Source organism: Astyanax mexicanus, chromosome 21 (genome assembly GCF_023375975.1).
Source record: "Astyanax mexicanus isolate ESR-SI-001 chromosome 21, AstMex3_surface, whole genome shotgun sequence".
NCBI lineage: Eukaryota > Metazoa > Chordata > Actinopteri > Characiformes > Acestrorhamphidae > Astyanax > Astyanax mexicanus.
The window spans coordinates 34,622,129-34,640,228 of NC_064428.1; the positions used below are offsets into that span (position 1 = coordinate 34,622,129).

Sequence of the window (18,100 nt, forward strand, 5' to 3'; positions counted from 1 at the left end):
AGAAATAAAAATGCATGCACAAGCTCAGATCTTAGGACAGACAGACTATACCAATCTCAATCTCAAGGCCTATAATATTGTCTATATAATATTATAATATTTATTCATATAATATAATTTGTAATACACTATATGTATTTCCATTTGGTATTTGGTACTTTCAATGCAGTCGAGCATTTACATAAAATTAAAGGGATTGAAAATTAAGTTTACATTATAAAAACAAGCAAACAATTTATTTTATTTTATTAGATTTATTTGAGAAAAAATACAAATATTTAAAATAAAAGGATATGCAGACAGGTTAAAATGTAGCAATAAAACAAAGCGATTAATACGTAGAATTAATCAAATTAAAGAAATAAAGGACTAAAATGACCACAATTATAAAAAAAAGTAAATGATGGAACTAAAATATATAATAATAATAAGTTAAAAAAATTATAAAAAATAAAAGGAAGAATTAAATGAAATAAAAAGGAAAAAGGTAAAAAATAATAAAATAAAAGGGCTAAATGGTAAAACATAAAATTAGATAAATGAAAAGACAAAATAGTTTATTTAAAGCCTAAAAAGAGTGTAACGCTATATGGATGGTTTTAGTGTGGCTGTGCAAACAGGGCTGATGTATGAACTCAGTTTCAGAGATTAGGATTAAAAAATCAACCACTTTCTGTGTCTTCTGCTTTTATCTCTCTCTCTCTCTGTCTCTCTCTCTCTCACACACACACACACACACACACACAGTGCCTTATCCGTCTCTGGCCCTCTCTCTCCCTGAGGGATAGAGTAGTGGTGAGTCTATAGTTATGGGCTGGTGCCATCTGTCATCCTGTGGGCCATGCAGCCACCAGAAGGCCGCAGCATGTGCTGATTTAAATGGAGAGTGCAACTTTCCCAGGACAGGCCTGACCCTGGCAGCCGTCTCACACACACACACACACACACATGCTACATGTATGCACACACGTGCACGCTCACACCCTCACCCTCTGTCTCCCTCTCCTGTTGACACACACACACACACACACACACACTTGTGTACACACAATGTAACGCAGGAGAGCATCTTATCTCCACACCCTATCAGATACACACCAGATGATACACACACATACACACACACACCTACACACACATACACGCATACATACTTTTACAGAGGGTCATCACCCTATCACCTCATCCAAGACCCCAATCACAAACACACACACACATTTTCACACACGCAAATATTCACATATGGTACAAATATGTGATATAATCCAATCAAAGACCAGATCTAGTGCTGTCCTCCATACTCACACACACCTAAAGGGAGGATCTTCAGCTAAAATCAATATACTGTATAATTAAATGGATATATATATATATATATATATATATATATATATATATATTTATATTAATTGTCTGAAATGTGTATATATATATATATATACAGCTCTGAAAAAGAGAGCACATCAGTTTCTGAATCAGTTTTTCTGATTTTGCTATTTATAGGTTTATGTTTGAGTAAAATGAACATTGTTGTTTTATTCTATAAACTACAGACAACATTTCTCCCAAATTACAAATAAAAATATTTTAGTCATTTAGAGCATTTATTTGCAGAAAATGAGAAATGGCTGAAATAACAAAAAAGATGCAGAGCTTTCAGACCTCAAATAATGCAAAGAAAACAAGTTCATATTCATAAAGTTTTAAGAGTTCAGAAATCAATATTTGGAGGAATAATCCTGGTTTTTAATCACAGTTTTTTTTCATTTATCTTGGCATCATGTTCTCCTCCACCAGTCTTACACACTGCTTTTGGATAACTTTATGCTAATCACTCCTGGTGCAAAAATTCAAGCAGTTCAGTTTGGTGGTTTGATGGCTTGTGATCATCCATCTTCCTCTTGATTATATTCCAGAGGTTTTCAATTTGGTAAAATCAAAGAAACTCATCATTTTTAAGTGTTTTCTTATTTTTTCCAGAGCTGTATAAATATAAAAAAATCAGGAAAACTCTGACACATGGTGGTGGTAGCTTCACCATGTGTTTGGTGCAAAGCAAGGTCACCGCATTTGTGTTGCCGTTTATCACCACCACTGTCTAAAGTGAATTATGCTGAATTTTAAAAAATGGGTGGCATTCCCCTATAGAAATCGTATGAATGGCACTAAATTGATCCACAGTGTCCCACAAAATCTAACAGTGGGATGTGTGAGCGCATCTGTGTGTGTGCATATGTGTGTGGGAGTGTGTGTGTGTGTGTGTGAAGGTCTCTACATACACATAATGATGGATATCCACCCTAGCAGCTGATAAGGTCCCTAAAGACCTGCAATAGCATGTCTGTGTGTGTGTGTGTGTGTGTGTGTGTGTGTGTGTGTGTGTGTGTGTGAAAAGGAGGAGGACCCTATCTTGATAGCCCCGGTGTGAAATAGAGGCCAGCTCGTCTGATTGGTAAAATTGATTACGAGGAGGTGGGGCCCCGAGGACGCTTTGGGGATGATGTGTGTGTGTGTGTGTGTGTGAGAGATGAGGGAAAGAAAAAAAGCAGGATGAAAAGAAAGGATGAGGATGGGAGGATAAGAAAAGGCTGGGGGATGGTGGGGGGTGTATTGAGGGTGCCGAAGGGCCACTGGGGCATGTCCATGTCACACACGCTTTTTGTGGCACGGTCAACAGGCGTGTGCCACAGTGTGTGTGTGTGTGTGTGTGTGTGTGTGTGTGTATGTGTCTGTCTGTGTGTGTGTCTGGAAACACAGGCCTGCTGTCTTGCTTTAGCGTGGAGCATGGGAACCGACTCTACACACACCCCTAATGACCCACGTGCTGCTTACATTAACACACACACACACACATGTGCACACACACACACACATACACACACACATGTGCACACTTACACACACAATGACCCGTGTGCTGCTGCTGCTTTAATAAAAACACCAACAGGCGTCATTCACAATGGCATTATCACACACACATGCTTATATATGCTTGTATATGCTTATATGTACATATATGTATATATATATATATACCACCTTTATCTTTGATTGCTGCACACATTCTCTGTAGCATTGTTTCAATAAGCTGCTGCAACGTCACAATTTTTTTTTTTTATCCAGTGTTGCTGGACATCATTTTTCACTAAGATCTTGCAGCAGCATTGATGATGGTAGAGTCTGACCACTGCACAAAGCCTCTCTTCTCCATCCAGCACATCCCAAAGATTCTCAATGAGGTTAAGGTCTGGACTCTGAGGTGAACTCTCTCTCAATCCATGTGTGAAAATGATGATCTCATGCTCCCTGAATCACTCTTTCATCACTATTCTAGCACCATGAACCCTGACATTGTTATCTTGGAATATGAAGAATAAATCCATTGATGGAATAACCTGGTCTATATTCAGTATATTCAGGTAGTCAGCTGACCTCATTCTTTCAGCACATACTGTTGCTGAACCTAAACCTGCAGACCAACTGCAGCATCAACCCCACATCATTTACTTACTTAAATCCAGGTGGAGGCATTTCTCTTTGGCCAGGCAATGTTTGTAGTTCAATTGATATAATTAATGTCATTTTAGATTTTAAATATCTCTGAGACAGGAACTTTACAGAAGAAGGACTAATTAAGGACTAATTGAAAAAGTCTAATTAATTTTGGAGCATTTTTATTGGTTCATTTATTCAGACATGTTTAGGTGTCTTTTGTTTAGCTTCTCTACAGAATAAAGATGTGGGGTCCCAAAAGTGTTGTTTACTTAAATAATTTGAGGCAATTTGTGAGGTGAATGAAATAGGTTTACATTCATCTTCTTTTTTATTTAATTTAAGTAAAATACAGATTTCATTACTCATAGAAAATTAGATGTAGAAAGAAAATGCTATACAGAGAACAGTACAGCATACAGTCAACACAGAGGCAGCAGCTCAGAAAATGATGCTTGCTCTTACAGCCTACAACATTGAGAACAGACAGTTACAGACAGACTGTATTCTATAGACTAAAAGGGGCATCGTATTATAAGGCACATTTTAAGCGACATAAGGTAGTCTGTAGGAAGTGACTACACACTGATGGTAAGTTTCAGAGACAGTGGGATACACCCACTATGCAAATACCTTGCACAAAAAGCCAATAGAAAAGAAGTGGACAATGGCAACATACTTCAACTCAATGTCCGCTATATGAATGTATATGTGGCCACACCATTTATTTGATTCCAAACCAAACTAATTGTGTATTTACAGTGTGCACAGACAGGGCAGTACTGGATAATTATAATAATGGAGATAAATGGGGGCTTCTCTCAGCTGGTGTGTGTGGGAGAGATGCCCATTGTGACAGTAATCATCAGTGTGACCTTTCTGAACATTCCACCATTCATTTCTAATGTGGAAAAATGTACGATAGTTTTACTGTTAAAAACTGTATGTCACATCGGATCACAAAGTTTGGGATGAGGCAGAGTGGTAATCTTCCAACATCCTAAATGCAATCAAATCTTCACACTAATCTCTAAAAATCTGGTGAAAAGAAATGTACTTCTTTCCAGCTAACAGGGAATGTATAGCAATGATTTGATTTGATCCCAGTAATGCTCTGAAAAGGTGTGACATATTAATGGATCGCTTTACAATGTTATTAAGACACTTCTCACATAACATACCCAGATAGACCAATACAAACATAATGGAAACATATGTAGTACCATTCCTAAAGTACCATTCGCAAATTAAAAATTAAAACTCAGACACAAGACATGACTTTGCAGCAACATTACCAGACTGTTCTATAAAAAACATTATATAAAACATTGCATTTTACATTTATAGCATTTAGCTCTTATCCAGAGCGACTTGCAAGGTTATTCTTATTACAGACCATCCAGAAAGGAGAGACAGTTACTCCAACAAAAGCAGAATATACTCATTTTACTCCTTATCCTTGATTTCAAAAGTAACAATGAATAAGTAGGTGTCCCAAGACTTTTCGCACACTACCCTATACGCTCCAGCAGTGTCACGGTAGCATCATCTGTTCTCCATAAACAGTGTTGAATAACACGCTCGTAATTGAGATTCATTGCTGCTTCATTCTGATTGGTCATTTGGGCCGCAGTATAAATGTATGTGTGTGTGTGTGTGTGTGTGTGTGTGTTTGTTTGTGTAGGCCTCTAAATTTGTGTCCCAGGCTCTGCTGAATGGACAGAGAGTGATATATAGAGTATACTGAAACCAATACATACACATACTCAATGTGTGTATGTGTGTGTATCTTTTTGTGTGTGTAATGTGTGTGTATGTGTGTGTGTGTGTGTGTGTGTGTGTGTGTGTGTGTGTGTATGTGTGTGTGTGTGCTGAGATGACCACTCCACAGCAGCAGCTGTCAGTCCAGCTTGCAGGGGCATCAGCACACAAAGGGTTCGCTCCCCCAGGGCAGGACACACAGAGCAGGGGTCCAGACCTTTAGAGCGGGCGAGCGAGAGAGAGAGAGAGGGAGAGGGAGAGGGAGAGAGGGAGAGAAACAGAGAGAGAGAGAGAGAGAGAGAGAAGAAGATAGAGGAGGAGGAGGAGGAGGAACAGATTGCTCTTGGGCGTAAAAGAAAGACAGAGAGCGAGAGAGAGATATATGGAAAGAGAGAGAGAAAGAGAGAGAGAGAGAGGGCGAGGGAGGCTCTGGTATCTATCTGTCTCTCCCTGAGGGACAGGAGATGCAGATTGAAGTGTTGGAGCAGAGAATTCCTAAAGAGGAGACAACAGGTGCACAGTGGGGCCGAAAGCACGCTGTTGTGAACCAAAAACACGAGCCACAATTCTTACTAGATCTTATCAAAGCCTAGTATCCACCATACTGTCCATTACTATAAAGTATATACTGTAAAAACTACATAAATAAATGCAGTATGAAGAAAGAAGTGTTTCTCATTCTAATTGTTAAACTTTTTATGCGATTAAGAGAAAATCTGGCTCAAGTTGGGTGGCACAACTGTCTAAGAGTCAAGCTATCATAAAAAGACCTCATATTGTTCTAGAATGGTCTCCATGCTGTTCCTGAATGCTATCTTGCATTCATTTTGTTTTAGAATGGTCTCACATCAACCCACACTGTTCTAGAATGCTATCTTCCATTCATATTGTTCTAGAATAGCCTTGTGTCATCCCTCACTTGTATATTATATTTAATTCATATTGTTCTAGAATGTCCTTACATTTTCCCACATTGTTCTAGAATGCCATCTTCCATTCATATTGTTCTAAAATAGCATTGCTTCATCCCACGCTTGTTGTAGAATACTATATTTCATTCCTATTGGTCTAGAATAGTCCCACATCAACCCACACTGCTCTAGAATTCTATCTTCCATTCAATTTGTTTTAGAATGGTCTTCCATCATACCACACTGTTCTAGAATTCTATCATTTCATACATATTGTTCATTCAAACGGTTCTAGAATTCTATCTTCTGTTCATGTTTTACTAGAATGGTCCCATTCTATTTCTAGAATGGCTCCCATTATTTGCACTGTTCTGGATTGCTGCTCTTCTTTTAAATTCTTCTAGAATTGCCTTCCATAATCCCATGCTGTTCTAGAATGTTATCATCCATTCACAAAGACCTAAAACCATCTCATATCATCTCACACTGTTTGAGAAACCCTTGTTCCATTCTTGTTGTTCTAAAATCATCCTCCATCATTCCCCTCTCATCTAGAATGCTATGCTTCATTTGCAAAATTCTAGAATGCTTTCCAACCATCCCACATTGGCCTAGAATTATTCTCTATATCCACATTGTTCTAGGATGTCCTCTTTCACTCACAGTTCTACAATCTTTATTCTCACTGTTCTAGAGTGGCCTTCCATTATTAGCACAGTCCAGTTGCACTGTTCTAGAAAGATATTTCATCATTAACATTGTTCTAGGTTCTAGATAGCACTGTAGGTCAGTAGGTTGCACTGTTCTGAAATGCATTATTATCAGTATCATATCATATCGTTATTATCAGAATCATATCGTCCTTTAATTTTTTTAAATGTTTTTCATTGCCTCCCTGTCCACGCTGCTCTTGAATATTATATTAACTCCATTATTACTTTAAAATAAACTTCTAATAGAATTTAAGCACAGAATGATGTTCTAATAAATTCATATCCAAAGTGGTAAAAGTCATAATAACACTAATAACAATAATATAACAGTTCAGAAATCAATATTTGGTGGAATAACCTGTTTTTTTTTTATCACAGTTTTCATGCATCTGGCACATTCTCCTCCACCAGTCTTACACACTGCTTTTGGATAACTTTATGCTGCTTTACTCCTGGTGCAAAAATTCAAGCAGTTCAGTTAGGTTTGATGGCTTGTGATCGTCCGTCTTCCTCTTGATAATATTCCAAAGGTTTTCAATTTGGTGAAATCAAAGAACTGTCCTATTTAAACTACATTTTATAAGCTAATATTACATTTCAGACTTCTTTCTTTCTTCAGATGTATTTGAAACTCATACTGAATTCCTAGGCGCACTACCACAGTCAGACCACGGTAAACTCATAAAAATGTAGAGTGATCTCCCATCAGCCCTCTCTGAACATATAATAGAAATGTCAAGAACCTCAATGAGCGTTCCACTCGGAGACGCTTTACAGCCCGGAGTGAGCAGCTCACAATCAGCAGCAGTAAAACACACAGGCCTGCTGAATAGCCAGTGGGGCTTTAGCCATTTCATGCAGGAGAGCAATCACCACTCCACCTGCCTGCTCCTGCTCCCATTCACACCCATTCACCAGCACAGCGGCAGGTGCCAGATCAGATAGAAGGCTCGGCTGATAGCGGCGGGGACGTGAGAGGGGGTAGGAGAGCTGACCCCAGATCAGGCGGCAGAGGAAAATGAAGTCCATTGTAATGTCCGGGCCTTCCCACGAGCGTCCTCTTTCCCCTCACCCAGTCCACACCTGCCGCCTGCCCGCCTTTGTCCCGGGAGCTTGGGTTTTACTTGTTCTTCTTTTCCTCCCTTTCCTTTGTCCCCTGCGTTTGGAGGGGGGTTGACTTTTACAGGGTGGGACAGGGGACATTCAACCTGTTTTGTCACAGAAACATGTTTGGCAGTCGGGGCGTGTGATCGTGCGATTTGAGACCACGGAACACACTCCAGCTGTGAGCCTTACCGCTAGATAATCACACACCACACAGCACATGCTAGCTAGCTATAGCGCAGGCCTCGCTTTCTCTCCGCCTGACATCCGAGAGCGCTCCTTTTCAACGTAAATGAGCTACACTAAAGCTACACTAAACGCACCCTTAATCCACCCTCCCCAACCCCCTACACAACCGCTATATGTGGGGTCATATATAGGGGAGAGAGTTTCTGCTAAATAATTGATTAAATAAGTATTTAAAGCAAAAGGATTACGTCAATCATTTATTCACTCACTTACCAGCACCGTAATCTGTTGTACCCATACTGCTCTGTAATTAATCTACAGTTACAGTAGATACAGAATCACCAGCGCTGTAATCTGTTGTACCCATATTGCTCTGTAATTAATCTACAGTTACAGTAGATACAGAACCACCAGCACTGTAATCTGTTGTACCCACACTGCTCTATAATTAATCTACAGTTACAGTAGATACAGAATCACCAGCACTCTTATCTGTTGCACCCATACTGCTCTGTAATTAATCTACAGTTACAGTAGATACAGAATCACCAGCACTGTAATCTGTTGTACCCATACTGCTCTGTAATTAATCTACCATTACCAGACCTGTCAAGTCTCCCGTTTTGGCCGGGAAACTACCGTATTTTACTCCTCTTTCCCGCCGTCCTCCCGTATTAGTATTTTCCCGTAAATTTCCCGTATTCTATTAAAATAAAAAAATATATATTATTGAGGAGACAGGGCACTGACCGCCCTGTGTCTCTTAACCAATCGTGGAGCCGATTCAAGGAGAAAGTCCCGCCTTTCAGGAGAAACAACCAATCAGCTTGCAAAGGAGGGTCAGCGTGGGGAAGCCCCCCGTCGCTGTGAGTTCAGGCAGCTCGTCGGAGCTGCTGATGTTAAAACATATCTGGATATTCAGCGATTTTTTCTAAAAGAAAGGTAACGGTAGTTTAATCATGGAAACTGTGATGAGATTTTTCTGATAGCTGCTTAAAAATACTCGTCTCCAAAATAAAACACACAGATTAAACCTTTTAAAATAAAAAAATACAGCTTGTGACTCAGTTTAAGCAGAAATGTGGAGAGGACCGAAATTAACGGAACTAATCAGGGGTGGAGTGATCAAAAGAAAGAAGTATTAATTAAAATTTATTGTGCAGGCCCCTTAGGACTTATTTTTACTGATGAAACATATCTGGTCCATGTCCTTTTAGTAAAAGCTCATGATACTATTTTTAGGTCACCAACAGTAATTTTGCAGAATTTGTGCACCCTTTGTTCAATTTTAAATCCATTAAATAAATACAAAATATATCATATAAAAGAGTGCATTTATTACAAAAAAAGACATGAAATCTTAATTTTTTAAAAAATATATAGAAAAGGGTTTTTAATTTGGCTGTATTAAAAGAATGACATATGTAGGAATGTCCACAACATTTCAGATTCTGATAATCTAATTGTAGCGTGTAAGTGGTTCACTTGTGGTTATTTTAGATTTTTTGTAAACCTGTCTTAAAATGTAAGGGATACTGAACCTTCGTTGGGCTGGTGGGACGGCTTTAAGCGGACAGAGGAAAATATCCCTTATTTTTAAATCTAAAACTTGACAGGTATGCATTACAGTACATACAGAATCACCATCACCGTAATCTGTTGTACCCATATTGCTCTGTAATAATCTACAGTTACAGTAGATACAGAATCAACAGCACTGTAATCTGTTGTACCCATACTGCTCTGTAATTAATCTACAGTTACAGTAGATACAGAATCACCAGCACCGTAATCTGTTGTACCCATACTGCTCTGTAATTAATCTACAGTTACAGTAGATACAGAATCACCATCACTGTAATCTGTTGTACCCGTACTGCTCTGTAATTAATCTACAGTTACAGTAGATACAGAATCAACAGCACTCTAATGTTGTACCCGTAATGCTCTGTAACTTACTTACAAATGGAAGCATGTGACTCGTAATACGAACTTCGTTTGGAACCACAGAGACCTACTTTATATCGTTTCAGAATTTGATGATCAATGAACAAACAAACAAATGCTGCATTCCATGTTAAAATTAGTAAAAATTTCCTAGTAGGGAATTTAAACTGAAACGCTGCAACAATCCAAGATGGCCACCCTGCACATAAACAGTATTAAAATCAGCAGTATTATACAGTTTATTATACAGCACTTCTTTCTATTAGTGTCTCATTCAATCAGACAGCAGAGAGTGTTCCTTTTCCTTTTGTTTGACCTGTAACTTTGTTTGGAAACACAAAGACAATAGAATAATCTCTCACAGTTGCTTATCTACTTCAAAAAAGAGCATTAAGCATTTTTGCCATTCATCAGGTAATTTGACATGATGTGAACCTGGCGATTGTTCTTTATACTGTGTCAGAATTTCATAATGAGTTACCCAACAGAAATGCTACAAAATGAAAAAGAATTTGACATTTTTGCTAAATTTTATTTAAGCTCACATATTGAAATTTTACCTGGAACACTTCCACAGGTCTGACTTTCTACAAAGAAAGTCAGGAGAGCCTCATCAACCCGGAGTTCACAATCCAAGATGGCCGCCCTGCACATAAACAGCATTAAAAACAGCAGTATTATATAGTTTATTATATAGCACCTTTATCTATTACTGTCTCACTCAATCAGATGCTACAATATAGGCTAGTTAGTTAGTTTAGTTAAACTACCCTTACAGCGTGGAGGCCGCACTTTAGTCTAGCTTTAGCTCTCACATTTGCTTTATATTATATTGTTTCAGAATTCTATAATGAAACAGAAATGAAAAACAATTTGACATTAATGCTACATTCCATTTGATCTTGGATATCTGAATTTCTTTGTTCCATGTAGAGAATTTTACCTGGAATGCTCCTACAGTTCTAGTTATACTAGTTAAACTAACCCCACAGTGTGGAGGCCATACTTTAGCCTGGCTCTAGCTTTTACAGTAGTTTATCTGCTTCAAAATACAGGAGTGGATCCTTTGAAGTATTCTCACAACTCCTTTTTGCCATTTAGGTTTCACTTTTTGACATAATGCAAACAATGCTATCTTGAGACAAGTCTAACTATGATTGCTGATTTCTGAAGGTTTATCTGGAATGCCTAATCTGTTGTACCCATACAAAAGAACACGAGTTCTTTTTCTTCTTCTATTGTTTAATGAGTGGATAAATCTGACTTATCTAGAAAAGTGTTTTCACACTGCAAATGAACCACACCATAGTTCTGTTGATCAGGATCGAGAGCACCACTCTTTTGGTTGAACCAAACAATTTTACTCATTGTGGTTTGCAGCAACTTTTATTTTGGTTTAGACCAAATTGTGACATATCACTGGTTTACTTACTGGTTTACTAAGCACTTTTATCCTGCCAATAAACACACTTACACACACATATGCACACTGTTGAGAAAAATGAACAGTCATTGTATTTAGAGTGTGTTTAGTCCTGTCCATGAGTTAGCACCGGCTAACAAAGCCTCAAACAGAGCATGAGTCTTCAGGGAGCATGTGCATTAGTGTGTGTGTGTGTGTGTGTGTGTGTGTATGAGAGAGAGTTTTAGGGTTATAGAAAGGGCTGGGGGGTATAGTTACTGCCCCCCTCTCCCCCTTTTCTGCCTCCATTGTGGGGCCTGCTGTGGAGGAGTGAAGAGGTTGAAAGGGGGGAGCGATGGAGGGGGCTGTGTGAGTACTAAACACAGGTGCCTACATCTGTTCATCCTGCAGCACAGATGCTCACACACACACACACACACACACACAGTAGACCTCTAAAGAGGGAGTGATAGGTTACTTATTACTCCTTAAGCTACACACTTCAGGGGTAATATGTAACCTATCACTATATATACACACAATAGTTTCAGACCAACATCTGATTCAATGTTGCTTCTGAAATCAAGCGTATTAAAAACAGTCTATCCTAACTTTGCTGTCTGATTTCTACTAGATTTTGGAGCATCCAAAATATTGGATGGAGCTCCATCAATCCAGCTCAATGCTGGGGAGCTTTATACTGCTCTAGTCTGTCCTTATCTTCTTCAGGGAGTCCTATTCAGCTGGAAGAAATGTGTCTAGTGCAAGGACTAGACAAGCTGTGTGTGTGCATTTCCACATCTGTGTCAGCAATAGGTGCAACCTTTAACTAAAGTAGCTGTGGACACTGATTAATACAGATGTCCAAAATTATTTGGAGTGTATGGAGAAAAGCAGTGTCTGGAGCTTGACATTGACCAAATGTTGGTTTTTAATTGATATGTTAGTTTGATTTCCAACCAAAATTCAAACATCTGTTTAACATTGGATATTTGTTTCTTTGTGGCGTAGAATAGAGACAACAGCTGGCTTTGATATTTTGTTGCTTTTAGGTTGTGAAGTTGGATAACCAAAATGCGACATCTTACTAGTATCACGAAGTTGTGATGTATGGTGGCTAAAAAACAGTGTCTGCTAAATATCATGACGTTCATGTCCACATAATGTTTAATATACAGGTCTGAAACAATTAAGAGATCATTTCTGTTTCTGAATCAGATTCTCTAATTTTGCTATTTATAGGTTTATGTTTGAGTAAAATGAACATTGTTGTTTTATTCTATAAACTACAGACAGCATTTCTCCCAAATTCCAAATATAATATTGTCATTTACAGCATTTATTTGATATTCATAAAGTTTTAAGATTTCAGAAATCAATATTTGGTGGAATAACCCTGGTTTTTAATCACTTTTCATTTATCTTGGCATGTTCTCCTCCACCAGTCTTACACACTGCTTACACACTGCTCTCTCTCACTGTATCTCTCTGTGTGTGATTAGTGGTGTTTAATGATTGATCTGGTCTCTCTCAGGGTGTGATCAGCAGTGTGAGAATCTATGTACTGCTTGTCTAATCAATCTAATCGATCCTTTAAACAGAAAGGGAGAGAGAGAGGGGAGCGGGAGCGTGTTTGGAGACCGGATCGTCCCCCGAGCCCCCGAAAGGCAGATGTGTGTGTTTTGATACCCGAATGCAGGCACGCGACCCCCGCGGTCACGTGACTTGATCACGCCCATAAACAGACGCCACGCGCTCACACACACACACGCTCTCTCACACACACACTCTGTAATTATTGAATGATTGGATCCCCGGGGCCGGTGAAGCTGTGGCCGCGTCTCCACGACAACCGCATAATAAAGAAAGAAAGAGAGAGAGAGAGAGAGAGAGAGAGAGAGAGAGAGAGAGAGAGAGAGAGAGAGAGAAATAAGAGAAAATACAGTTTAAAAGAGGAAGAAGAAACAGAGCTAAAGAAGATGGAGAGGAAAAAGTGAAGAAGAGAGGAAGATGTGAGCCGATAAAAGGATAGAATAAAAAAGAAAATAGAAAATACGACAGAAAAAAGATAAGATAATGAGAGAAAACTGTAGGCCAATGGGTAGATGGGTAGAGAAAGGAACATAACATAATACAAGATAAAAGAGATCAAAAACAGAAAAAGAGAGTAAGAGAGCATTAAATGGAGAACTGGAAAGAAATAGATATATCATGATGAAAAGGGAGAAAGAACGAGAGAGATCAAAGTGTGAGTTCAAAAGAGCTAAAAGAGAAAAATGAGAGACAAAGGGAAAGAGAAGAGAAAGAAAAGAGAAAATGAGAGAAAAAAAGAGAGAAGAGGGAGAAATAGGGAAGTAAAGAGACGAGTGAGAAAGAGTTAAACTGAGACAGCCAAATAAGAATATAGAAAATGAGAGAGTAAACAGAGAGAGAAGAGTGAGAATGAGTTCAAATGAGAGAGATAAAAGAGAAGAGAGAGAGAACAGAGTTGGAAAGAGTTAAACTGAGAGAGAAAGGAAGAAATAATTAAAGAAAGAGGGCTAAAAGAAAAGAGAGAAAATGAGAGGAGAGGGAGAAAGGGTTACACTGATAGAGCTAAAAGAAAAGAGAGAAAAGGAAAGAAAAGAGAGAGAGAGGAGTGAGAAAAAGAGAGAAAGAGATAAAATGAGATACATTAACTAGAATGAATACCATCAGGCAAATGCTTATTTATCTGCTCAAGAGAGTCCTATTCTATTGGCAGTTCTTCTCTACGGGATCTATCTATCTATCTATCTATCTATCTATCTATCTATCTATCTATCTATCTATCTATCTATCTATTTGTCTATGTATGTATCTATCTATCTATCTATCTATCTATCTATCTATCTATCTATCTATCTATCTATCTGTCTGTATACAGTGTATAAGTACAGTGTGTAATGCAGTAATACGGAGGACAGTAAACACCCCCCCACCCCCCCCACCCCGTTACTCCTCTCCTCCCTCCACGTGTTTGTTCCACAGGAGGGTGGCATTCTGCTGCCTGACGCGCGCGCGCTGCTCCGCCTCAACACACACACACACACACACACACACACACACACACACATACGCGCGCGCGCATGCACACACACCCGTCGCCGTATCGATAGGTCCGCCTGTAATTCGCGCGCGCGCCTCTCCACGCGCCCTCGTGTGAGGCGCGCGCCACTGCGGTTCCCACGCGCGCTGAGCGGCAGCGCGGAGGCTCCGCTGGGAGGCAGAGCTCGAGCCATCTGGACCCTGAGGAGGAGGAGCGGGGCGCGGGGAGCGGGGGGGCGGTCATACCGTTACAGGTGCTCCAGCATGCTTCCAGAGAGAGGGAGAGAGAGAGAGAGAGCGAGAGAGAGAGAGAGAGAGAGAGAGAGAGAGAGAGAGAGAGAAAGAGTGTGAGCGAGATAGATATATAGAGAAAAACAGAGCTGCAGGAAGAGAGAGAGATAGTTAGAGATGGTGAGAGAGAGAGAAAGAGGGGGAAAAGAGAGAGAGAGAGGTGGCAGATGGCTTGTACCGGACCCCCTTCACTGGCTGCATGTCCCCCGAGGGGGCTTCCACTGCTCTTTCACAATCATTGAAGAAAAAAACGAAAGCAAAGAAAAAGAAGAATGAGAGAGAAAAAAGAAGAGAGAGAGAGAGCTTCTTGCTTACTGTGGTCTAACTGAACCTGTGGCTGTTACTAAGACTCTTCTACCTATGTGGTTTGGCAAACTGTTTGCCTAACATCTAGTACTTTAGATAGTACAGTTTTTCCACCATCTGGATCATTAAAGATAGGCTTAGACATCTAAAAACACCTAGCAAACTCTGGTCTTAACCTCCCAGGAAAGGCCATGTTTTGCGATGCTCCAACAAAAAAATTGAATTATTGTGGCGTATGTGGATTGCAACACTTAAAAACAGCTGTAAAAAAAAATTCTGAATGAATGTCTGGTGTGTACTCAACTCTCAGACCAGTTTAACCCCAGTGCTGTTCACATATTCCACAAAAAATGGTTTTAATAAAAAAGAAGAAAATCTGAGAACACACCAGCCAGTATAAACTGTCTAAATACCTGAATAATACTTCAAATCCGCTGTTCAGATTAGGTGATGTGTTTCAGCTTTTCTTTCTTTCTCAGACCAGTTTACACCTCAGCTCAAAATGAATGGCTGCTTTTTGAATATGTCACAAGAATCCAGTTTTATAAAAAAAAAGCATCCAAAAAAACAACTTGGCCTGAGAAGATAAACAGGAAAGCTGGAAACACATCAGCAAGTCTGAACTGTCTAAATACTGGAAAAGTACATTTAAAAAACAGTTTAACCTGGCTGATGGGTTCTCCACTCTCAGATCAGTTTAGCCACCAGTGTTAGCCACATACAGTATATCACAATAATTAGTTTTCATTAAAGCTAAAACATCTAAGCCCATTTGAAAACCAAATAACTGGGGTGTATATGAGCAACACTGAGGACTAAATGGGTCTAAGACCTGTCACCACATCACACGGTCTAAACTGTTGGAACCCTTCAACATACAGTAAATCTGTCAGTGTGTAAATTAACACCATGAGTGCCAAAATGTAACACGCTCAGTGTTATTTTACCACTAACAATGCTGATTTAACACTGGCAAATTTACTGTGTTCTCAGCTTTCAGACCAGTTTAGATCTCAGTGTTGTTCTAAGGTTAGTTAGATCTAAACTGGACCAAGAACAGAAAAGTGTAAAACTCTGTTTACATATGCCACAATAATCTGGTTCGAATAAAGATGAAGCATCCCAAAACTGTGTTTTGCCTTAAAACTGGACGCGTCATCTTTAATAATGCTCGACTATTGTGGTGAATGTGAACAGCTCTGAGGTCTAAATTGGTTGGAGAAAAGAAGAAACGCTCAGAACACATTGACTGCTCTGAACTGTTCCACACCAGTTTAGACTTTAGTTCTGTACACTTCACACTGGCCACAATGATCTGGTTTTACTAAAGTTAAAGCATCCTCCCAAACTTGATAGAAAGTCCTTTTTGGGGTGCTTTACCTTTAATATGTAAACAGTAATGAGGTGTAAACTGGTCTGAGAAAAGACACGTTCTGGTCAGTTGAGAGTTTACACCAGTTTAGACCTTAGTTCTGTACACTTCACATTTGCCACAATGATCTGGTTTTACTAAAGTTAAAGCATCCTCCCTTATTTGACGGAATGTCCTTTAATAAAACCAGTGTAATGTTGTGTATGTAAACAGAAATGAGATCTAAACTGGTCTGAGAAAAGAAAAGTTCTGATCGGTTGAAGCATACATCACTTGGGTGGAAGATATTTTTTGGATGCTTGAATAAAACTTGAATAAAACCAGATTGATGTGGTGTATGTGAACAGCACTAAGGTCTAAACTGTATTTTGAAAAGAGGGCCAGTCGGAACTGTCTAAATACTGGAACACTGTACTCTAAAAACAATTCAGACCACTTTATCCCAGTATGTACTCCAGTTTCATGAAGTTGAGGGATCACATCCCAGTTGGTGTAGTTCCAGACCTCTGGAATAGCATTCACTCTGTCTGTACTATCTGTTTACAGTAGGTTCCCATCCAATCAGTCCAGGGTTCTTGTTAGTGGGCCTGGCTGAGCTTCAGAGCTTCCTCACCCAGTCCAAACCCTTCTCCTCCTGGTTGGGCTGGTTGATGATGTCAGACAGTTTGGCGCTTTCTTCTCCAGAGGTTTGAGGAGCAGAATAAACTCGGTGGGCATTTCTTAACACACTGATGCAATTTGTCTCGCTTGTGTTTGGGTTACTATGGACCGCAGGCGAGAGCTTTTGTGCAACAGAAAATCACACTTAAATGAATGACCAAATTAAGCCACCCCCTCCCTTCCTCACCACCGACCTCTCTCTTATACTTACACACACACTGTCACACACACACACTGACACACACACACGCTCTGTCGTCATTCGGTCAGCACACAAAGTAGTTAAGAAGGAAAAATCTCTCTTTTATGTGCGTTTTGTTCAAAGGAGGACCAAAAACAAACACATATTTGTTTGAGGAACATCCTGAGAAGACCATGATAAGAAGACCATTCGTTGGTGTGTGTGTGTGTGTGTGTGTGTGAGTGTGTGTTGGGGAGTTGAGGAGGTGGGTTGGGGTGGGGGGGTGCTCTTTTTTAGATCTCCTAATTGTGAACGCGCGCTCCCGCGATGCCTGTGTGCGCGCGCACCCCGTTTACATTGTGCAGGAGCAGGTGCTGCCCGCATTACCATACAGCTGAGCGGAGAGCCTAACACACACACACACACACACACAATGGACAAGAGCCCTGGGGATGGACACGCGAGCGCCGCACACACATACGCACACACGTTTACGCACACACACACACACGCGCGCGCTTCATTCTTTTTTCTCTGAGGAATCATACACGCGCACACTCACTCACACACACACTTACACACACACACACACTCACACGGTGGAGTCTCTTTTTTCTGAAGTTTTGCACACGCGTACCACACACACACGCACGCACGCGCGCGCACACAAAGAGGAAAAACAAGTGAAGAATTTGGCCTCCGTAC

The 18,100-nt window shown here is 39.9% G+C and overlaps 1 protein-coding gene across 1 annotated transcript in view; it reads left to right on the plus strand.

Annotated features, from left to right (window-relative positions):
• btbd3a (BTB (POZ) domain containing 3a) overlaps positions 1 to 12,814 on the plus strand; it is a 176,087-nt gene extending 163,273 nt beyond the window's left edge. The window contains exon 7 of the transcript XR_007427912.1: positions 12,762 to 12,814. The gene's annotated coding sequence lies outside the window, so the exon portion shown is untranslated. The remainder of the gene's footprint in view (positions 1 to 12,761) is intronic.
• Positions 12,815 to 18,100: the final 5,286 nt, after the last annotated feature.